This window comes from Dreissena polymorpha, chromosome 2 (assembly GCF_020536995.1).
Source record: "Dreissena polymorpha isolate Duluth1 chromosome 2, UMN_Dpol_1.0, whole genome shotgun sequence".
Taxonomy (NCBI): Eukaryota; Metazoa; Mollusca; class Bivalvia; order Myida; family Dreissenidae; genus Dreissena; species Dreissena polymorpha.
This window is the reverse complement of record NC_068356.1, coordinates 139079303-139105184: the sequence shown is the minus strand read 5'-3', so window position 1 is coordinate 139105184 and position 25882 is coordinate 139079303. Positions and strand designations below refer to the sequence as shown.

At 33.3% G+C, this 25882-nt stretch overlaps 1 protein-coding gene across 2 annotated transcripts in view; it reads right to left on the bottom strand.

The window, feature by feature from the left end:
- LOC127869191 (zinc finger protein rotund-like) overlaps positions 1–25270 on the bottom strand; it is a 245230-nt gene extending 219960 nt beyond the window's left edge. Inside the window, exons 1-2 of one of the 2 annotated variants that reach the window (XM_052411534.1) lie at positions 25207–25263; positions 3147–3246 (exon numbers count right to left, since the gene is read on the bottom strand). The gene's annotated coding sequence lies outside the window, so the exon portion shown is untranslated. Of the gene's footprint in view, positions 1–3146; positions 3247–25206 lie in introns of both variants that reach the window. The other variant, XM_052411533.1, reaches the window with a different exon arrangement.
- Between the last annotated feature and the right edge of the window lie 612 nt (positions 25271–25882).

Below are 25882 nucleotides of genomic sequence, written 5' to 3'. Positions count from 1 at the left end.
AAAGCCCCCCCCCCCCCTCCCCCGAGTTGATTTTGGTATATTTTTGTTATGTGTCACAAAAAGTGATTATAAGTCAAAATGTGTTTGTATTTATGTCAGATGTGCAAAAAATTTGGTCAAAATCGGATAATGAAATGCCCAAATTCAGCACAAAGTTAGGGCTTTTCAATTTCTGTGCATGCACAGAAATTATCTAAATTTAAACACGTGCGGGTCACATGTAAAACCATGTGACCATTGCATCATTGTTTACAATGCCATTTGCATGAATGATGAATACTCATGTCATTACGGTTTAAACCCGTTTACAATGGGACAAGCAAACAGACAGGACATAGCAGCGAAATGTTTTTTGCGTGATTTTTTGTAAATATCTATGCATATTAATCGAAAAATTTCAATAAACTTTCATCCAGCTTGATAAAAACTCCATTTGTTTTCAATCCACAAATCGATCTTATTGAATTTGCTCTAATCTGAGAAATCGTTCTTATGCAATCAGCTTGCATTCTGATTTTTTCACGAACATGATATTCAATACACAATGATCCTCATTTATCCATTTTTTTTTTTAGACAAAAACATGTTTTATAATCACTTTGCTAGGGCTATCTGTAGACATAATTTGTTTGTAAATTGCTTGTGTTATTTAGTAGTTCTTCTTTGTTTTGAAATGCGTGGAAGTGGAAATTACGTGAAATAGGAGCTCACGTGACCCAAAGCGTGCAAACATTACAGGTTAATAATAGTCTTGAGGATTCCATTATATTAGGTGCTTTGGGCATTTTATGGCACAATTTATGCGAAAATCAGTATGGAAGAGTTAAGCTTTAGAATGTATCTGACGAATACTGATCTATTCTGGTCAGTTGAGATATGTGAGAAATATCAACTTGGGTGGCTTTAAGCTTTGAACATGCTCAAAACAAACGTAGCGGGATCTTGGCGAAATGAAAACCATAATTTGCCAAAGTCCTTGATTTAGACTCCGATCAGCCTCGATCCGCCCCGATCCAAACCTTTTTCATATCATGGCTTGATCGTAATGATCGTCCTAAAGTCGCAGCTCTGCGAAAACGGGGGGTAATTAACATATCCGTGTTGTCACAACATTGGATGATTATTGAACAATTGTATTTTGGGCCAGAGGCATTGCATTACAATAACGGTATGTTATGATCTGTTATGTATATTATGTTGAGCTATCTTTTGTGTATGGGGAATATTGAACTTACTTTGTATGGGCCATATTGAGCTACCTCTGTATGGGAAATAATCACCTACTTTTGTATGGGCAAAATTGAGCTATTTGTCTATGGGCAATATTGAGCTTCTTTTGTGGATGCGCAATTTTGAGCTACTATTGTGTGGGAAATATTGAGATACTTTTGCGTGGAAAAAATGAGCCAATTTTGTGTATGGGCAATATTGGGATACTTTTGTACAGGCAATATTGAGCTATTTTTGTATAGGCAATATTGAGTTTCTTTTTGTGTATTGGCAATATTCAGCTACTTTTGTATGGGCAATATTGATTTGATTGGCAATAATAAGACTCTTAATTTGAGCAATATTGAGCTACTTTTGTGTATTGGCAATATTGAGAGTGTGGTTGTTAATATTTGTTAATGCTTTTTCCAATATGATATTTAATTTAAAAAATACTTATTTAAACTTAATGCCTTGAAAATGTTTAAATGTTGTATTTAAGAAACTATAGATTATTGCAAGTTTAATATGCATGTGAAAGTATATTTACTAAACATTGTCTTCATTGTAAGAAAAAATTAAAGCAGATTTACTTTTTAATATAAAAATGCTGCCAAACATTCACTTAATTATGCTACTTATAATCATATTAATAATGCTTCGTTTTCCCCAATTTTATGGTTTATCAAATTATTTTTTCCCAAGTTCATGATTTATGGCGCTAATTTTTACAATCCAAATGGCATAGGCTGTAAAAAATAAAAGCAAAAACAAGAGTGCCAAATTGTCACAAGATACGCCCGTTTGAAGGTTTTGAACAACTTGATAACTTTACCATTTGAGTGGCAAAATGAATTATTTTTGAAAATTAAGCAGCACATATTTAAACTTGACCTAGATATCATCTAGACACAACTTCTGACCAAATTTGGTGAAGATCGGATGAAATCTACTTCAGTTAGAGAGCAGACACCATGCTAAATCCTTGAAATGCACTAAGTGACCCTGTGACCTAGTTTTTGATCCGGCATGACCCATATTCGAACTTAACTTAGATATTGTCTAGATACAACTTTTGACCAAGTTTGTTGAAGATCGGATGAAAACTACTTCAATTAGAGAGCGAACACAATGCTAAATCCTTGAAATGCACTAAGTGACCCTGTGACCTAGTTTTTGACTCAGCATGACCCATATTCTAACTTGACCTAGATATTGTCTTGATACAACTTCTGACCAAGTTTGGTGAAGATCGGATGAAAACTACTTCAATTAGAGAGCGGACACTGCTGTAGACGCCGCCGCCCGCCTGCCCACCAAGGGTGAAACTATTACACGTCCCGTTTTGGAAAACGGGCATATAAAAATCACAGAGTGTTTTTTTTAAGATTATTGGGTCAGGTGTTGGCTTCTTTTCTAAACATACTTGTGGAATGAACAAAAAGTATAAAAGACAATAAACAGATAATAACGCATCAATATAATATTGAGACAATAAACAGATAATAACGCATCAATATAATATTGAGCAAATGAAATCAGAAGTTCAACATCACTGGATTCCTTATTATAACAAAAATCTTGAAAGAGAAGTTAAACATACTGTTTTCACTCGTTTTTTGTTTTTTTTGCCATTACATAGTTTCCCAGAATCAGAAACAGTTGTCAATTAAATAATTGGGCCATTGAAGCTAACCGGCAAGTAGTATCATTGACAAACTCATCACATGTATTAGCAACTGAAAACAATAGGGGTCCTGGCTGAGCTTGTTTTCATCAAATTCCATATCATGATGCTGTGTCCCAGACACATACTCCAGAAGTGCAAAATAATATTCTGAACAAGAACACAGATTGTAGGGTTACATTTTAGGGTTAGCAATATTTGCATCTAAACAATATATTTGTTTGTTCATTTCTAGTATTTCTCCAACCACCTGCCTGCTCCCTATGGAGAAATCTGGAGAATCTTGGTGTGGCGCTGCTGTCTTCAGTTCCACCTAACCAGCATGGCTGTCACCAAGACATTAGAAGTAGCTAAAAAAAATAACCATGAGTGACTAAGCCAGGCAATTTTCAAATGTTTTTACAATGCTTGAGTAAATGGCATCCACCCATCACATAAGGGAACAAATAATACAATGTATGTTGTAAATTTGATAAGGAAATTAAACTTCTAGGAGGTTTCATTTTTCTAGGGAAAACTGCAAGATTTAAAATATTTTTCTGATAGAATGTAAATGGAAGGGACTTTAAATATAAATAAGATTTGTGTAAATAACTTTATCTTGCATATTATAAAATGAGTTATTATTGTGTACAGATCACATTTTGTTAAAATTACAAATCTATTTCATAAAAACATTTTTGAGTATATATTCAATTTTATAAAAACATCATATATTAATTTCATTTGTGTAAATAACAAATTATACTTTTCATTTTGATCACATAACTGACATCTGACATGTATATTTCTGCAGCTATTTCATAAATTTAATCAACATGTTAAATTGCTTCATTATATCTGTACAAAAAGTGCTTGCTTTCACATTGTAGTAAAATCTGCTTGTAGATTTTGGTTTGCGATGTACTAGTTTAATTCCAGCAATTGCACATATCGTATGGCATAATAAAAGCATTCAGAAGTTATGTGACAAATGTGAAGATCATTACCTCCTATTACAAAATGCATGCATCTGTTTGGAACAACCAACATTTTAGAATCAAATGAGATATGGTGCATAAGAATAGCAGCTGGATTAAAACACACATTTAAACAGGCAAACAAAACCACTAAATTGCTATCTTATCAACAGAATGATAGTGTGCAAAGTGATAGCTGAAATTAATGTGGAAATAGTTAAGATTACTTCTGCACAATAGCTTGTTTTTTTGCTCATTAAGTAGCAGTTGAGTTATATAAAGGTCTCTCAGTAGAATAAACAATTGGTAATGGCCACAACTGTCATTTGCCAAATTAGGCAGCCGTTAAGGATATACTCCATGTTTCCAACATTCAGGTCATAAATATATACACTTCCTTGTTTATAAAATATCCAGTTGATTAAAAAATAAATAAATTGATAATACTTATCCATTTGAATGCATGCACATTTAATTCAGTTAAAAGATATCTCTTATTTAGTGGTTTTGGTGATAATATCCCCAACATAACTAAATTAAATACATGTACATACAGTAGACAGTAGATTCCACTTAATTGAATATCAGATAAGCGCATAATCCAGTTAATTGAATTGAAATTGAAAAACAAAACCATTTGCATCTCTTCCCATTGTAAAAACTCCGCCTATTCTGATAGGAAATATGGCGTATTCCGGTTAATTGTATAGCCAATTATCGATTGCACACTATAATCCAGCGAAGAATCTCATAAATTTCCAAGGATATGCATCGTATCGCAATTTTGACAGACTCGCTAAATTGATCGCCTTTGTTTTAATTTCACGCCATGCATGTATGCAGCGTCTGTCAGGCGTCACATGACTAACAGGTGTAGTATGCGGGCCATGTACAATGCAATTACTGGAGCTTCAGGTTAAAAATGACGCAAACTTTCGAATGCAAACTGTTGAGTAACACACTTCTACAGTTTGTTGCCGATTAGAAACAAACTGTTGACGTGTCTTGCTCGACAGTTTGCGATAGGTGATGGCATGTGACACTATATTCTCAGTTCGTGTATATAAACCTACACAACTGCGTCACAGTAAATCATATCTAAACATGATGTTAAACAAACGAAAACGCAACGTCATCTCAGCCTTGCTGACAAATATGAAGTCATCAAACTGTGTTCTAGTTATTAATGTAACCTGTGAGTGAATATGACGAGTGGATTATTTTCAATGCACCGTATATTGAATAACAAACAACTATCTGCACTTTTCTATGCATTTATTTAATAAAACAAGTTGATTTAGCAATGTAATTAACAATATAGCTTTGAAATAGGCTAAAATCATGATAACATACACACATGTGTATGACAAACTGTGGTAACATTAGAAATATAACTGATTCTGTATAATTGAATACTCCGGATAATTGAATATTCGGACGTGACAAATGGGCTATTCTATCAAGCGGAATCTACTGTTCCAGATTTCTTTTGATCAGTCTCGCTTAAGGAATGTTTGTCCTGGAAGGATTTTTTAGACATGCTTTAAAAACAATTCTTGTTTTGTAAGTTTACTATAAAAGTTGCAATTCAAGCTCTGTTTGGCATAACTTATCATCACTAACCACTGTATTGCCCCGTTATAAAAAAGCTAGAAAAGTTGTTGACACCTTATCAGCAATTAACAACTTATGATTTTGTCATTATGCTCTGCATATTATGACTTAACCCATTTCCCTTCTCGAAAAAGTGTACTAAATGCGCAATTAATGCGCATTTAATGCGCATGTTATTGGCACCGTATTTTTTGCTTAACAAGTGCATTTTATTCTGTTAAAAAAACACACTAAACTAGTGTGTTTATACACATAAGTGTATTTTTTTTGACAAAATAATACACTTAAGTGCGTTTATTATGTTAATAAGTGTGCTTAAGTTAATTTTCAAGCGCATTTATACACTTGAGTGTATTTTAAGACATACAAATAATACACTTCATGGTCAAAGTGAATTTTTCGAAGCACATTAATACACTTGATTGCATTTCCAGTCATTTAAATAATACACGTTACAGAATTAAAAGTGATTTTTTTAAGCGCATTAATACACTTGAGTGCATTTCCAGTCATACAAATAATACACTTCATGGAATATTAAAAGTGAATTTTTTTAAGCGCATTAATACACTTGAGTGCATTTTCAGTCATACAAATAAAACACTTCATTGAGTATTCAAAGTGAATTTGTGTAAGCGCATTAATTTTATACACTTGAGTGCATTTCCGGTGATACAAATAATACACCTTACAGAATTGAAAGTGAATTTTTTTAAGCGCATTAATACACTTGAGTGCATTTTCAGTGATACAAATAATACACCTTACAGTATTAAAAGTGAATTTTTTAAGCGCATTAATACACTTGAGTGCATTTTCAGTAATACAAATAATACACTTTATTGAGTATTGGAAGTGAATTTTTTAAGCATATTATACGCTCAAGTGAACTTTTAATCACTTCAAATTAATATTCTTAAAAATAAACCAAATTTTTAAAAAATCCCAGCGATTTAATGCCAACATTGAAATTTCATTCTTTATATGAAAGGTTTGTGTAAATACATGCATAAAAAACAAAAAGTTTAATTCATTAGATAAGTGAACACTTTTATTAGAATGTTAAAGCTTAAAAAACAAAAACAAAGGTTACATATTTACTATAAAGAGAGGTTTCAAACCGGCTATTGCCTATCTAGTTTTAACAACTTATCAAGCTCATACCAGTGATTTTTCTCCGCTCTGATTATCAGCCCACTTCAGGTTGTTTCCGCTTCATTAATATAAAAGTTTTCTCCTCCTTAAGCTGAAATGTTTTACCTTTCATAAACTTGATTTTTATTAATTACATTAATTCCAAATCCCTTTTTTATATAGACAAAAGCAGCACATTTAGTTCAATCATATTCTGGATCCTAATATATGACAAATGAACCGTATTCATGAAATCTTTATGTTATTTTTAAGATCTTCCTTTTTTGTTCATTTTTGCGCTAAAGTATGTCCTTCTGAGAGCCAGTACAGGTTGTTTTGAATTTCCAAAGAAAATCAATGCATACAAGCAAACAATATTTAGCAGCTTAGCCCCTGTCACTATATTTGTTGTTATACATTGTTTCTTACAAAGAATGCATTCATAAACAACCCTTTATAGAGCAGTTCACCAGCTGATCAGGTCTGAATACTACTGTCATGGTCTGTGAGGCGCTTCTCGTGCATGATCTCATTTGAGATCAGGTCCTGAAATATATTTTATAATGTAAGTAATAAATATTGCTGTTATGGTAATCTTGTTCAACAGTTGCTATTAAAATCATAAATTTTAAATCAGAACAAGTTTGTTGGTTTGTTGTTTTTGTTTGTATATTTTTGCATTATTTTAATCTGACATGTGAATTAACGCTTGTCATAAATAATTTAAAGAAATAACGTTTGGTAGAAAATACTGTTTATAAATGAACTAATATAATTATGTGGTCTCATTTGGCTGTGTGGACTGGTTGGAAGTGTGACGACTTAAAAATGCAATAACCTTTATTATAATAAAGTTTTACCTCTCAAATCCAGCTTTTCTTGGTCAAGGCCACTACAGGGCGTGGTTTCCCACTCCTGTTCCCCTCAAGTTGGCCTGCTTGTGCAGAGTAAAACCTGGAATAAATGTCCATACATCAGGTAGTCCTCCTTTTGCTCCCTTTTTTGCAGGCGATGATGCACATTCTTTCCAATGGATCTTCCGATCAATGTAAATTTCACCTTGGGGTTTAACAAGGCAATTCATAAAAGTCGTTTATGTTTTATTTCTCAGTATAAATCAGTAAATCACTAAAACATACACAATAGTTCATGCATGATAGGTAATCTTGGTATTATTTAATTTAAGAGTATGTGTAACAATACATTCATGTTACTAAGTGTAATGAGCATTCAGTTAAAGAAAATATTTTAAAAACTCAATAGCATGTAAAAAAATCACATGTTTGTAAAAGATTTTGCACAAGTAACCATTTGCAATGTGAAATAGAACAACATAAATTTGATAATAATAATAACAATTTTCTATTTATTATTTCAACAACAAAAGATTGATTTCAACAACAAAAGATTGAGATTCCTCCTGACATGGTGATGCAGATGATTTATTCGAAGCCTACAGCAATACAAAAAGCTTACTAAAATTAAATACCAAATTATCTTGTTTAAACAAGTTTGAAAATTTTATATTTATAATGAGTTTTGGGAACACATTTTTGATTAACATGATCAAAGATCCAACAGTCACTTTTGAGTTAAGCAGAGATATTCACTGCTGGAATGTGTTAAAAAATGCAACAGTTTAATTTAATCAATTGAATATTTTTAACTAATTCATTTTGAATTTTCTTTTGTCTTCGGCAAGTCTGAAGGTTTGTGAAGTTTGTTGTCGCCACTGCTTTATGTAGTAGACATGAATATAGTAACATCATCTTAGTGCTGGGATGGTCAAGGTACGTCTCAGGAAAAGAAAGGAATCCAATTTCCATGTTGAATCAGACAGTATCAGTATCCTTGGCATAGCTGTGAACACCCATGTATGTCAGCACTATTTAAAGTCCACAATGTTTTTCAACCATTAAAAGTTCTTAATGTGGAAATGACCTGGGTTTGTACGCCCAAGTTTCGCTGGCGTCATGACATTTTCCTTTTTGGGGTCAAACTTTCCGTCTAAAGAGCATGAGACCCTCTTTTGCTTCTTTTCAGTGCACTGAAAATATAAAACAATATGAATTAAAACCAACATGATTAATAAAGGGCTAGTATTGACTGAGCCTTTCCAAAAATGCTGCGACATATATTTGTTGATCAAATTAATAGTGGTTATAAAATAAAAAATGACTAAAGTTGTATTGTTTGTGAGCTTATACAAAATTATGATTTTGCAAATAATGCAAATGAAATTTGCACCACACAATAGATTGAAATGCAACGTTTGTAAAGATACCATCATGATTATTATAGGGCTACAAATGACTGAGCCTTTCGAAAAATGCTGCGACATATTTGATTAAATTGATAGTGATTACAAAATAAAAAAATGACTAAATTTGTATAATCTTTGAGCTTATACAAAATTATGATTTTGCAAATAATGCAAATTACATTTGCACCACACAATGGATTGAAATGTAACGTTTGAAAAGATACCAACATGATTAATATAGGGCTAGTAATGACTGAGCCTTTCGAAAAGAGCCACAACATATGTTGATCAAACTGATAGTGGTAACAAATAAAAAAAATCACTTAAAATGTATTGTCTTTGTGCTCATTCAAAATCATGAATTTGCATATAATACAAATAAAAATTGCAACACACAATGCATTGAAATGTAACGTTTGTAAAGATACCTACAAGATTAATATAGAGATAGTATTGACTGAGCCTTTCGAAAAAAGCTGCATCATATGTTGATAACACTGATAGTGATTACAAAATAAAAAAAATGACTAAAATTCTATAATCTTTGAGCTATTATAAAATAATAAATTTGAAAATAATGTAAGTTAAGTCACCACACAATGCATCGAAATGTAACGTTTGTAAGAATACCAACATGAATAGTACAGAGTTTTATTTGACCAAGCCTTTTAAAAAGCCACAACATATGTTAATCGGATTATGGATGTGTAAACAATGATATGCATGATTTGGTGAAACTACCCACCGTTGTTTTTATTAGTAAATACATAGCATAGTCGAAAACAAATAAAACAATAAGATGTCTCAAATTCAACAATCCTTTGCAATAAATACTTCTTTGTTGGCAACACTTGGTTAATTTGTAATCTTAATCTGACTAGATCGCTTTGTCACTGTCTCTCTGTCAAAATGGAGGCTGTGAAAATTTTCATCGTCGCGCGAAGTCTCGTTGAGTCGCAAGTCTCGTTTCCGTTTTGCGTAACAACACGTTAGCTTGTTCTTCGGTTCATTGAGTAGCGAATCCCTTTGTTTGTATAGATACGTGATTGTAGTAAATACACATAGTTATCATCACACAATACTTCATGCTGAAAGCATTTCAAGACATTTGACACTAGAGTTATAAGTCTTAATAATGCTCAATTATACCAAATATTTAGCTCAATTTAAGTTGCTGCAACCCAATTGTTTTCAGAATATAACTTCCCACTTCTTGTGCTGCAGCCAATCAAAGTGGCTTTTTTTACAAATAGATGGTGCCTGAGCCAATCAAAAGTCTATAAACACCCCTGTGTTAGGCTTAGATGGAGCACTGATAGGGGTTAATGTTTATGATGGCTTATCTCTTATCTCTTATCTGATCAGCAAAACTCAACCTGAGAAATATCCACAGAAAGAATTTTTTTTTGCAAATCAGAGGATACACTTATATGCACAAAAAATGCACTTCATTAAAAAAAATGCACTTATTGCATAAAAAGATGCACTTTGTCTGCAGAAGATACACTAAAAAACAGTAAAATGCACTTAAAGATAATGAAAATACAGTAAAAATGCACTTTAGTGCACTTAATTATGAAAAAAGTTCAGAAAAAATACACTTTTCGGTAAAAATGCAGAAAAATACACTTTTATAAGCGCATTTTGTTAAAAAGTGCATTTTATTTTGAGATAGGTTATGCCTAGCGTCTAGTAAAAAGGCCATGGCAAACAGCGTAGACCCAGATGAAACGCCGCATGATGCGGCGTCTCATCAGGGTCTGCGCTGTTTGCTTAAAGGAATTTCTGTAAGAAGTATTCTAAATATAGAAATAAGTATACTAGACATCCCTAATTTTGGAAATAAAGTGATCCAAGTTAGAAGGATGGGAAGAGACCACTAGGCATAAATGGGTTAATGTTACCAATGAACATATTTAAATGGCTATCTGGCTTCTGAAAAAGCCAACTGTGTTTGTGTTCCATCGCCCTCAGTTACTTACATCAGTTGTGTTATACCAAGCATGGTTCAGACAAGAACTTGCATGGAAGTGTTCAAATTAAGCTCAAATACACCAATTTTTTTCAATTTAACCTGTCCGCTTTTGACTCATTTTCAGAGAAAACAGTTTTTAGATGGTCCCTTAGCGACCATCTAAGGTGGTTAGTCTAAAATTCAGGTCGATACGCCTTAACTTCTAGGAGCCCAATACCCGCTAATACTACGCATATCTGCGCGAGAAAGAGTTGTATAATTTATGCAAGAGGTTTGAGTTCTCCAATTATATTCATTCACAAATGGAAACATGATATTAATATTGTGTTAAATGCAATAGTTTCGAACTGTGCTTTTATAGAAAAGAATCAATCAACAATGATCGTATTGTACGTGTCGCGGAGGAGATTGTTTATGAATGAATAAAATAGTCCATTTTCTGCAGCGTCTTCATAATGTAGTATTTTTGCTCAGTCCATTCATAATATGAGGCTATTAATAGATGCGCCTGTCGATAAACAAAGGAAAGTCCATGGGCGATAACAATGCAAAAGGTTACGCTCTCACATACACCTCAATGAAGTAGTACAGGTCGTAAATTGAGGCTTTTAATAGATTCGGGAAAAAGTTAACACTTATTTATATTCTCAATTTAAAAAACGTTGAACATAAGTTCAACAATAACTTCAGCGATACGATAGACAAAAACAAAAAAATGTTTCATAATTGCTAAACCCGAATATAACAAACAACTTATAATAATAATACGAATGACCTGTTTTGTAACCTCGTTCATGCTACTACAGCGGGTATTTCTGGAAAACGTTCTTTGGTTCTCAACAGATAGTGGCGATCTTTTGTATTTACGGGTGCTAGCAACGCAATAGTAGAAGGTTAGTAGAAGGTTTAGCTTGTTTATATTCACAGTTCTCAATACATAGACAGTTGGATATGAGTTCATCAATTACTACAGGCATACTATAGGCAACCTCGAAAATGCTTTATGATCGCAAAACCGAAAACAACTAAATATATTATATTAAATATATTTATAACAATAAATATCTTTTAAAAATGTTGTTGGCGTATACGCTGACTTTGAAATAAAGTTTGCAATTTACTTTTCTAAATAAATAAATACAATTAAACAAAAGTTAAACTATTGTGTTGTGTTTTTCACTAGTAAGTTGCATATTCACCGCATGAAATGTCTGTTAGCATTGTCAAACCACACATTAGTGTGAGTAGATAAAAAATATACTACGGGAGAGCACTTCATATGTGTCCTCATATGCCTTGTTATGAGTATCTTTCTTCACTATCGAAATATATCGTATGTTGATATATGATTTAAATGCAGTTTTCTTTCGACACATTTAAATCACACGTCAGTAGCGCCGTCATGCGAAAATGGGTCTTATGCGTTTCGGTCAGCGTTTGTTAAACCCAACATGTGCTTTTGCGCAGTCAGGCCATAGGTGATGTTGTTCGCTATAAAATCACTCAATATGTTATGTTTTTCCTTACCAGAAGGAAAGATAGCTGAGTGGGCTATTTATATGATGGGCACATATGGAATAAGACCCATTTTCGCATGATGAGGGTCATTACTAATCTCATTGCGAATTGAAAATGCAACATTTAAGAACAATGCTTTTTGATACAAAATTGAATTCAATATAGCAAACTTGTTAATAATGGCAGCCTATCCACACATTAAGGAATGATTTCCAGACGTGCTGACCAAGTACAGCAAACAACTCTTATCGTGAAACTAATCTATTTCGCTAATGATTGTTTTCTCATCTTGGAGGCGAATGTGAAATTCTGCGAGATGGATTGTAACGCGTAATTGTAACAGGGCCACAATTTGTGTCGTTTGAGCATTAAAAGAGTAGTCCGGAATTCCTTACACTGAACAGTGCTACATCCTTTGAATTGAGCACATACGCAGTGATCATATAGCAAAAATTCAAAGGTTGTATCTCGAATCAGCTTATTAAATATTCGAAAATATTCATGCGTGTCTGTTGGCGTTATGTAAAAGTCACTAAGATGAAAACTGAGTAAAACAGCTACGCTTAAAAGCGCATTAGTGCTCTATACCTATGTATATGTCAGCGTTGTTGACACCGTGTGAACTGCTCAGGTAACAAGTAAAGCATAAACAGCAATGTTTATATACTTTTATTCCTCCATATACAAGATACGAAGATTATTGTATATTTTGAATTTGTATATGGCGTCAAAAATCAAAACTCAACCTGTGCACTATGACACACACTTTATAAAGTTGAATGGCGTGTGTTCATTTCAAACTTGCGATTGATTTTGCAAAATGAATTGCGGGTTAAATTATGCAATAGCGAACATCTTCAGTGCCATCAGCGCTTTGATTATGTGTGCATTCAATCTAACTTATGATTCATTTATTAACTGGTCTTCAGGCCAGGTATGCGGATACTTTGATAACAGATGGCACTTCGATACCAGATAACAACAAAAGACACGCGCGAGAGTGGAGTTCTTCAGCTTGTTTGCATTTATGTTCAGTTCATTTAGTTTTCAGACACGTAACATTGTTTGGTCGATCAAAGGTAGTGTACTTTGTATTGCGGAGCAAGAAAGTCGTAGAAAAAAAACAGTGGATTATAAAAAAAGAGATAAAATTTCATCGATAGTTGTCATGAATTCAATGATCAGTTTGTATTTCAACAAAATAAAACTACTTGGAAATAAATAAAAAATGTGCCAACTAATCAAAATAAAAGATCAATATGTCCATTAATGTTAAAACTTGTTTAATTTTAGTTGAATAAAGTATTTGAGGAAATTCAAATGTTTTAAGAGTCGGATGCCAAATTTTTATTGACACTTCTTTTACCGATCATCACAATGACAATGGCACTTCGATTCCAGATAACTCGACACTTTTTACCAGATATAACACACTCTATTTAGTGAATAAGAAATGCAGAATTCGCTGTAGAATACTGCTATAGTAAAGCAGGCAATAAATAGAAATGTATGTACTGACGTAAATTAAAAACGAATTACCGAAACATGTTCTTATCCCTTTGGAATTTGATAATAAAAGGGAAAAGGAAGTGTAAAGCTCAATATAAAGGGAGTTTTCCAATCTCTTTTAAATTTTGTGGCTACGCATTAGTATCGTCTTCATGATGCTATTCTAATGAGTACCAATGACAAAGGATTTTATGAGGTGTATTGTTAAATAAATAGTAATAAGATTTTTAAAAACGAACAACGCCATTGGTTATATTTTACATGTGTATGTAATTACGTTATGCATAGATTCCCAGTACGTCGTGCTTGACAAAGCAAATTGATTCGTACTTCAAAATGTTTGGTAAGAATAGCCATAATATACATAAATGCATTTCAGGGAGAAGATAAAACTTGGTGATAAGAGTGCCCAATTTGTTGAAAGTCTCTGTTATCCAAAGTGCCCTATATATCAGGAATCAAAGTATCCGCAACTTCATGAATACCACCTATTAAAACATGCTCTAACTTCGTTTATATTTCAATGAATACTATCAAAATTTCAGTATTTAAAGCACAGTGATTACTCGACATGCTGGAATATCAAACAATTTCTTGCAATACAGTCGAAACTGACCTAACGGCCACCTGAATTTACCGGTCACCTGCAGACAACGGTCAGTCTGAAATCCCCCCGACGAAAAACACTCTAAATTACACTTGAATTCAACGGCCACCTGTCCATAACGGCCAACGGCCACTACATTCCACTCCGAAATTCATGTTTGACCTGAAATCAACGGTCACGCGTCAGTCGTCTCGAGTAGCGAAAATTAAAAACACAGCACATCATGTGTCCGTCTATTTTGCGGTAAAAGCGTCTGATAGCGGTAATTGTCTTTGATACTATAAAAGCGGCCCGCTGCGAGTAAACAAACAATTTGTGCATCCATGACCGGTATGTTAAATTGTTTCACCATTATAATTGAATTTTCATTTTAATTGCATTAAAAGACCAATTGTCTGCAACTCATTTTGCTACCAGTTGTTTATTAAAAATATATTTTATATTCGTTATTTTACATGACTAACCCACTCCTCTAAGCCGAAATGATCCGTAAAACAAAATTGTGTCTATGTGTCGTATGAACGAATCTGCACTTAAACTAAATTTAGGATCACATCGTACATGCATGATCAGTTGTTTAACGAAAAGACGGTTGATATTCAAATGCATTTTTTTCTCTCTCCGGGATATTGTTTTAGTATGTTGATGCTGAATTAACAAATATAAGTGTACATTGTATATGAAGTGAAAATATCAAAAATAAACAACGGTTGCAATAGCCAGCTATAAACTGTTAGATGCCCATAATATCACTTTAAACAGGTGACATTAACAATAACAATGTTTATTAATAGCAATTATCGTCTGCATGCATAACGCATTAGCGCGTGACAAAGTCAATTGGTCTGTATCGCTGATTAAGTGTTAAAACAACATTAAGCTGGCGAGTGTTTTGATAAGAAGGCGATAAGAGGATTAGTGATTAGCTTTAATGGCAAAACATGGACTGATTTGCAACATTTAAAGCGTCTGAAAGCGGTAATTGTCTATGATATTATAAAAGCGGCCCGCTGCGAGTAAACAAATTATAAGGTGTTGAGAAGGTTTCTTTTCCGGGGATAATTGTGGGTGTATCTTCTAAAGAAAATTTATCAGAGTTTATGACTTGTTGAAAGTAATTATCGCGATATTAAATGACCGCTATTTCTTTGAATTAGAACGGTACAATTACACCGTACTATCGGTTTATGACACCGAATCCGCTTTTTAGACTTTTACGGACGTTATTTACTGAATGAATGAGATGCATGAGAAAACAATTATACCAGCGTTGATAAAGTCATTGTTTAATTTAACATTATGAAATAAAATCAATCTAAAAGATATTATTCTCTATTATTCAATATGCACGCGTAAGTTAATGCTGTTATTATGCTTTGTTAATGCAATGAGCATTTGTTTTACACTGTATGCAAACGACTGGGTGGGGTAATGACGTAGTAATACTACCAACTGGCCAACCTTCTTAAAATTGTGATCCGAATTCAACGGTCACCTGTGGACAACGGTCACTTTGATCATTTCCCTTGACTGACCGCTGAATTCAGGTTTGACTGTATTTCTAAGTAGTTTTATTTTGTTGAAATGTTTACTGTTCATCCAGTTTATGCTGTTTTCCGACCGAATTTTCTATTTTTGGGTGAAAAAGTCTACCCTTCTTCCGTGATGTTTTTCTTTGCAATAGAAAAGGATACACCATATATAAACTCGACCATGCGCCTTGTCTAAAAAACTAATCTTTATGATATAACTTTAAAAAAACTGATGAACTTACCTCTCGCGCATGGCCTTTGTTGTTATCTGGTATTGAAGTGCCATCTGTTATCAAAGTACCCGCAAATGATAACAGCATTTTATTAAAAAAAAATTTAGAATATTTTTTTCCTGTCAATATATTTTATTCTCCTCGACAATAGGTGTGTGTGGGTCGAGGACATCCCACTCCACACCGTACATAGTTTGCAAGCGATGTGTGCATATTACAACACATTATAATATACACTTTACAAATAATAGCTTTTACATTACAGTATAAGCAACATTTTAATTGTTAAAGAATTAGATAAAGTCTCTGGGTACTTAAGAGTACCCACGGTACATGAAAGTAGTACCCGCACTGACAATGACCAATCGAGCAATAATGGTTGAAACAGCAAATATCTGAAATGCTTAGAAATGTTTAACAGTTCCTTTAGCATCTAAATTAGTCAATTTGTACTCCAACACAAGACTAAGAGATATGATAATCTCTGATATAGATATGATAATCTCTGATATAGATATGATAATCTATGATATAGATATGATAATCTCTGATATAGATATGATAATCTCTGATATAGATATGATAATCTCTGATATAGAAATGATAAACCATTATCTGTAAAGCAACATTTTACTTGATATAGATCTTATCTGATTGCTAGACATCTAGCTTAATACTTTGAGACAGATTCATTAGGCCAATTAACAAAACTTTCTGTGATGATGACATCAGGTGATGATGTACATGAAGAAATATCATTTCGCATGCTTTTTATAAGGACAAAGTGAAACAAGAAACTGTCGGAGACAGGTGATGCTCCCCAAAGTTGTTTTTTTCACAATATTGCACTATATATTCAGATAAAAGGAACGTCTTGAGGGCACAGTAGTTGGGGGGACAAGAATTTTTTATATAGAACATTTCAAAGGGCCATAACTCTGTGAAAAATCATCCGACCAGAACACGCTGATAATATGCACATCTCCTCTTGGTAGTGAAGCTTCCCATAAAGTTTCATTGAATTCCGGTCTTCAGTTGCTGAGAAATAGCCCGGACAAAAATTGTGCACGGACGGACACACTGACGGACGGACAGACAAAGCCGCGACTATATGCTCCCCCAAAATTTTTGGGGGAAGTATCATAAATGAGAAGCGTGTATTTGAAGCTGAAATTTGTTAAGGTCACTTCAACAATAATATTCAGCAATTAGTTTTGGATTACAAATTTAATTACTCTTATATGCATTTTCAAATACTCATGTCTATTGCTGGTTTACTTATGATTTCATTTTTAAATCGTTCTACAATTGTTAAAATGCATCAATGCATAAAAGTTGCTTGAACATGTACATTGGTCAATTTTCCTCCAGCCATATAAACACTTGATGCAAACAAGACAGTGATTTCTTTTGTTCAAAATAACAGACAATATTCGCTGTTTACCAGTCACAAAAAACAAGATTTTTCCCAAAAATCTGACAAAAATTTCCCGCAAAGTTGCCACATTATCCCAATAAACTGAATAAGATGATGAATGTTATACAGCGATAATTCCATAGAACAAGTGCCAACAGAGCGTATCAAGTGTTTGTGGAACGACAACTGACTTTACTATTAGTTTGCGAATGTAACCGGATATATGCGATTGTGCATTGCTTTTCACACCTTTCTATATTGCAGAGGATACCAGAGAAAGTCAATGTATCACGATTGTGCGCACCTGTTTTATGTCATCGTCCAAGATGGTGGACAAGCAGTAGAGAAATTATGATGTACGGTGAAAATTACGAATATGTATTAATCAAAGTAATTCCGGATATCATGTAGTAAGTAGGTTATAATAAAATGCGCGTGTCAGTTAACGATGAAGACTATGTTTAAGAAACAAACAACAAATATTTATTAGAAATATGCACAGTGAATGTGAGTCATGAAAACCAGTGTTGGAAAATTGGATTTCAGTCTGACTAGCAAAGTGAAAGCATTTTAGATGAGTACAGTTCAAAAATGGATATAAAAACAAACATGATTTTATTTATATGTAAGTGGATCTGTGTATAATCAGATTCAAAAGCATATTTTGTTTTTCAAGCTGTATGGTTTATTTAGATAGCGTGGAACTAAATATGTGAAATGAAAAGGAAATCATATTAAATATAATAATTTCACTCCGTTTAATACATTATTAACACAAAAAGACCACTAAAACCTGTAAGTTAATATTGTTTTCCCCAAATGGTATTTAATAAAAAAGTAATTTATTGTATTAAATTCAATACATAATTGCATAAACTCTATCTATAATGCCCTCTTGCGGGGTGCAGAAACTTGACAAAAGGAGGGCTTGAACAGGAAAAATTGTGTATTAACAAGGCGATTCACGTGCCGTTCAAGCCCTGTCATGTGTTTTTCATATCCATAAACTGGTCCACCAGGGTTCCCAGCTTTTTGCATGAACAAAATTCCCTGATTTTTCCCTGATTTTTCCCTGATGACAATTAAAAATTCAAGGATCATATTTTCGACCTATTTCTTGTTTTAGACACCCTCTATAAATAGCAGTTGCAGACAAAACTAAGCTACATTGTATACTACAAAGCCACCATAGCCATGCAGAGGAATCGATTTGCTGTTTTAATTGTATGGACTTCTCGACACAAGTTGGGAAAGTCTAACCAAACAAAACTACCTGATTTTTCTCTGATTTCAGGAGTTTTTCCCAAATTTCCTGACTTTTCCCTGACTGAAGAAGCAAGTCTTTTTCCAGGTTTTCCCTGATTTCAAGGTTGGCTGGGAACCCTTTTCATGCACAGTTATTTCCCTTAGTATAAACTCCAGCCTTAGACAACTTTCCAAGCAAAAATGGGGAACTGAATAAGCACCAGTTTCCTCATGCATGCAGGGATAAAGGTAATGAATATTTCAATCCACTTTTCAAATGATACCATCTGCACTCTCTTGACAAAAGCTTTATTTTATTTGCAATGTCAATGAAGTTAAGGTTATTTACTCAACACTTTCAAAAGACTATGCTGTAAATGTAAGTGTTTATGTACCTTTAACGTTCCTGCTGTATGCTTTAAATACTTCAGTGACAATATGTTGGCAGTATAAATGTTAAGAAAATTTAGTTGGAACGAATTAAGATGGACCTGTACGAAAGAAACACATATGAAATCAATGACTTATTCTGACGATATATTTATCCGTCACAACCAGTAAATTCAAAAATAATTCCAAAATAATTCCTCATTTCTTGCTTTACATGGCTGCATTTCAAATTTGCATTAATCCACTGTTTAAACACATTTTAAATCAACTGCCTATCTGAAGGTAAAGCCTCAAAAATAATTCAAAAATAATTCCTCATTTCTTACTTTACATGGCTGCATTTCAAATTTGCATTTATCCACTGTTTAAACACATTTTAAATCAACTGCCTATCTGAAGGTAAAGCCTCATCATTTCTGATGATGACCTAGTGAGGCATATGTAAAACACAACCTTGAACTGTATGACGTCATATGAAACAAGACTATTAATTGCCAAGCAATATTTGTCCCCTACCGGCTCCACCATTGTCAGAAATATTTTTTTTTTTATTTGTTGCCATAGCAACCAGAATTTTTTACGTAGGAACAACAGGAAATTATGTGCATAATGTCCATATTGCCATCTATCCATGTTTCAACTTTCATAAACAAATATTAAGAACTTTTAAAGTTATCACAGGATCCAGAAAAGTGTGACAAACTCACAGACTGACTAACTGACAGTAACACAGAGCGCAAACCACAAGTCCCCTCATAGGGGACAATAATCAAATTATTTTGTGGATGTCGAATGAACAAGACATATTGTTTTCAATGTTATTTTAATTTATGATATGTGTGATTTGTTTATGCAATTATAGCGAAAATACACATTTTCTTGGACATGATCATCTGCGGGCGCTCTCAAAATACGTTCCAGCCTGAGTGTGCAGCATGATTTTTCGAGCGCCCGCAGATGATCATGCCCTTGAAAACATGGATTTTCCCTATATTGAAAGATGCTTTGTTCAAATTCTGTATTTAAAAATCTATAAGCAATTTATAGGTTATTGCAAGTTTAACATGCATGTGAAAAGATATTAACTAACCATATTCTTGAATAAATTAAAGCAGCACTTTATAATATAAATATAACAAGACTATTGCCAAGCAATAAAAGTCCCCTACCGGTGAAACTCCACCATTTTCAGATTTTTTTATTTATTTTTGTTATATATTTGCTGCCATAGAAACCAGAATTCTTGACGTAGGAACAAAATGAAATGACGTGCTTAATCTCCATATTGCCACTTGTCCATGTTTCAAGTTTCATGAAAAAATAATAAGAACTTTAAAAGTTATCGCTGGATCCAGAAAAGTGTGACAGACTCACAGACTAAGGAACAGAGCGCAAACCACAAGTCCACTCCTGTTTCACCGGTAGGGGACTAAAAATGCTGTAAAAAATGCACCGAAAAACAATTATAATTTTATTTATTTTCATAATAAATAATGCTTAAATAATTTTTCCCAATTCCATGGTTGATCGCGCTATTTTTCCCTACTTCATGGTTTATCTCGCTATTTTCCCAAATGTCATGGTTTATCATGCTAGTTTTCCCAATTTTATGGTTTATCCCGCTAGTTTTCCCAATCCGAGAGGCAGAGGCTGTAAAAAATAAAAGCAAAACAAACAAAAAACACACACTGAATGAGAATTTAAATTGATGACTTAAGGCGATACAATATACTAGAAATAAGTGTAAGTTAGTGATTATCACGACAAAATATTGCTTTGCAGGTAAACAATCAACACAAAATGAACCATTAGTGTTCCTTTGGTTTTTCACTTGAATTGCAAACATGTATCTAAGAATATTTGCAGATTAAATTAAAAAGGGCAGGTGCATCAAATGAAAAAAGACCGTATTTCATTTAAGGTCTCAAAAACATTTTCTTTTGAGTAATTGATGCAAAACTCAGAACAAATATTTCTTAATTTGTCTTTTACTGTTTTCTTTCTTATTTACATGTTTCTGTACCCTAGTTAGGGTGTTGTTGTTTTTATGCAGTTTGTCCTTTTTTGGAGGGGAACATGACATTAGGAAACATGACATGAGGGAAAAAATGAAAAATTATAACCCCTTTAAAACCCTAATTAAAGTAAACTTTTATCCAGGTGTGCTGCTAGACACAGGACCCATCTACCTGGCATATTTGGAGGGGGGGGGCCACTATGACATTGCTTAACTGCTCATAAAGATAGGCAAACAGGCAATCTTCACGCATTCTGCCACTTATCTGTTCCTCAATCATTCAAGATAAATTACATCATCTGTTGTAATTATTCATTTTTTACCCATTGATACGCACTCAGTGTGTTTAGAACTCCTCTAATCTCATAGGTATTTTTTCTGCTGGCCTATAATTAGGTTTTACAGAGAATAATTTACTTCATAATTAGTTCTTTGTTCTTTCAAGAACAAATCCAAAATTGACATTAATGGTAGATATTCATTTTACTGTAAACAGGACAAATTGAGTGTATAAATGCTGTATAAACGTATGTTTCTGTCATCTACTGATAGAATACTAGGAAGATAGTTCCATAAAAGTGTTTGAAGTAAATAAAGTATTTTGTTTAGACTAGCTGTTTTCAGTGTTTGACACTAACTAATCCTTCAGACTCTCGACTTTAAAAAAATAGGAGTCCTAACAGTCTTCACGCAGTTCGAAAATCAGACACTTTTTTATCTATCATATTTTTACATATGCCTGCATTTTTAACCTTCGGATGAGAGTTATAAACTATTATCGGAAAATTCGTTTTTGTTAGTGTCACACTTAATAATTCACATATTTAGGGTGTAATAGCCCTATATTTTTAATTGCTTTATATATTTGTGCTCCATTATATTTTTAGAAACGTTTTCATTTAAAACAAAGTAATACCAGTTATTACTGCCATATTGCCAAAGCGTTGCATTGCACATTTTATTCACTTTTGTCAAAACACTACAGTCCAAAACGCCCAACACTAATTCCTTTTTTGTCCGGATTGCATGTTAATTTAGTATACCGTACAATAACTGCTTCAATAATTTATTATCTTTAAGACCATAAAACATAAAAAAACTTGTTACATTTGACATTAATAAAGACGAAATGTTGTCAAAGATTAAAAATTATTCGTAATAAAATTTTGTTTAAATAAACTTCGAAACTTTTATCCAAACTTAAAAGATATCAATATTCTCTGCACTACAAAAAGTTTGATGCAAAAATCAATACACCCACGCTTTCCACGAGGACGACGTGCATCATAATGTATGCGCTCTTTTATCGGGACAAAGTATCAAGTCAAACTACATGAGCACTGTTAATTTAAAGCTGGTATTTGGTAAAGTTGCGTTTTCTTTTAAAAAAGTGTTTCGGCTTACACTTTTAACAAGTCTCATTTAAGAACTAATTAAAATATTAACAATTGTGTGTAATGATTTCAATGATAATTTGTGAAACCGCTGTATGCGTCGACAAAGTGCTTTGACAATATTAAGCATGAAAAGCAAAATTTCCTCAAGGATAACACCCCGTTTCCATTAGTCTCCCAAACTCATGCTAGTGTCACACACTGATGTAAAGACAATATTTGACCTGAGACCTGCCTACCTACCGTAAATCTACGAATATAATACGCACTTTTTTACCTGCCGATTTTTTCTTCAAGTACAGGGTGCGTATAATATACGAGTTTAGAGCAGAACAAAAATTTTCCTGTGCAAATTTTCATCTTAATTGCTGTTATTCCCTTCGCGGTAGCCATTTTGAACAACACCATTACATCAAAGGGGTGCAACAGGGCTCGCGCTGTCGTTCGCCATTTGAGTCATTTGCGAAAATATTGGGAATTTGGCTCAATAAAAATCTTATTTGTGAAAATGCGAAAATCTAGTAAAATTTCATTGAAAACATATCTGACTGGTTTTCTATATTTGTCTCTTTGTTTTAATGAAATTGTTCGCAATTCGAACAGCTAACGAAACCCGGTCTGTTCCCGATATTGAGACATTGCTTTACCTTATTGTTATTGAAGTGCGCATGGTAGCTGGCCAATCAACAATGAGCTCGCTTACACATGAAATGACGTTGTCGAATGAAACGTGAGAACGGGAGGAGCTATCGGATAATATTGGGTTATTCAAGCGCAGACACTGTATACTTTGAATACACAGTTAATATCTTCGTCTGCCTACAAAATAGCGACTAAACGCTAAGTCGTATAAAGAGATTAGCAAATGAAAAAAAACAAACTGACAATACCCGTAAATAAATATTTCTGCTGACCACTATTTATCTTTCCACCGCATATTTACCATATCTGAAGTAAAGAGTGGTAACTAAATAATTAGTTTTATGATGCTAATAGAGTCTATTACACCTGTCTGCCGATTGACGAATTAAATTGAAAGGTGATAATTAAGTTATTTGTTTTTACTCCTAAACTAGCCTTAATGACAGCAGCGTATTTTAATTAAAGAGATCATGAAAAACACAAGCGGTTTAATTGTATTTTAAGTTATATTAAAGTATCGAGTTTGTTACACTTCGGAAAGGTAATTCATCTAGACAACTATAAAAACGGAAGTAACCATTTTGTCTTCTTATTACTTTATTATTATTATAATTATTATCGTCCCGAATATTGTCAAATTGAATATCATGTGAAAACAAAAAACAGCGCCTCTGCTTCTTTCTTTTGTAATTATGACTGCTTGACCCGGATGTCAGCAAGGGGCCCGTGTGTTATCGGTAACAATCAATGGTAATATAAACAATAGGCAGAGATATTTATTATGCAACTGTCATAACAACAGCACTATAACACATTCCGATCAATATACCGGGGTATTACTGTGAAACAGATAGTTGACAACACCAAATTGATTGCCATTTTCACAACACAAACATATATTGACACATTTTTTCGGAAATGGCCGATTTTGGACACTGATTTTTTTAGTGCGTATTTTACACGGACTTTCATTTTTTACAGATAAATTATGACCAAACTAGGGGGTGCGTATTATGCACGAGGGCGTATTATATTAGTGAATTTACGGTATTAATGTAACTTTAACCTACAAGCTAAGAACACATAGTCTATGTGTTACATCATCTCTTCACAGATCTTTTAATCAGCTAATGATTTGCAGTCAATTTTGTGCTAAATAATAAAAGTTCCTATGCTCACCAACAGTTTTATTTGATTATTTTACCAATGCACCTGTAAGCGGACCTTGCCCTTGGAGCATGGGTTGTGTTTGACATGGTGTTTTCACACAATTATCATTTTGGTCAAGTAATATTTAATTAATATGACTTGACAAATATTAACTTTAAATCAGAGCTAAAAACCAGCTGAATTCAGCCAATATATGACCATCAACCTGTATGAAATTGAGCTTAGAACTGGATTCCAAACAGAAATTTACCCTTCTTGAAACGTTTAATTATTGCACATTTAATGCAGCAGTATTGGCACCATATTAAATAGCATTTATGCAATAAAAAATATGATTTTGTCTGCATTTTTAACCAAAAATAAAAGAATAAATTGATTTGATAATACACTTAAGTGTATTTAATTTATGGTAAACTTTTTTCTTAAAATAAAAAAAATAAACTTGTATAGGTCCCCGACAGGTTGCTTGGACGCAATTGTGACACAATTTGTGTAGATTATTGCAGCATGCACTGAACATTTAGGCAGCGGTTTAGACACGTGTGTATTCGTGCAACATGCGCAGAACTGTTGTTCATAACAAACTCCAAAGACCTATAAAATAAAGATATTCTCTAGGTCTTTGCAAACTCCAATCGTGTATCTTATATTAAATGATACCTACTTCAGCTACTGAAAGTGAAACCAATACCTGTCCATTTAAATAAATTCACTTGGCCGTCCTTCATCCAATAGCGTCGTCTGCACTGAATATGGGCGGCCTACTCGATTGTCACTTGCGCGCTCAGCAATCACATGACATTTATGTTAAAAGCAGGCGACGGGATTCTGCGCAGACAGGCGCTATATTATGCGTGCATTGCCTAACCGCGACGGGTCTTTGCTAAGTAGTTATCATTTACACCGTGAACTGTGTATTTATTAATTAGCTGTAATTATAACAACGAAATATGCCAAGAATATGTCTCCTATCCATAAATAACATTGGGTGCATGGATTAGAAAAATCACAGACCTTTGCAAGCATTTCATATATAAGTCCCTGGTTCATTTTGGAACCTTATTAAGTTAAGTCAATATGATGATAATAATTAAGTAACGCATTTTTTTTTATTTATAAGAATAGTTTGAAGCAAAAGTGTTTCTTATATTTTTCAATTTTTATTAAAACTTCCCTTTGATTAGTTTTTGTAACGTCTTCGAATATTTAACGTGAACGCAAGATGTTTTATTAAATTACAAAATTGAAGAAAAGGGGCGTATGCAATTAAATGTTACAAATATCTAAAATCAAAATTGTAACTAGTTTTGTAACAATTTTCACAGGTATATGTATTAGAGACACACATACCTGAATTTTCACAAGGC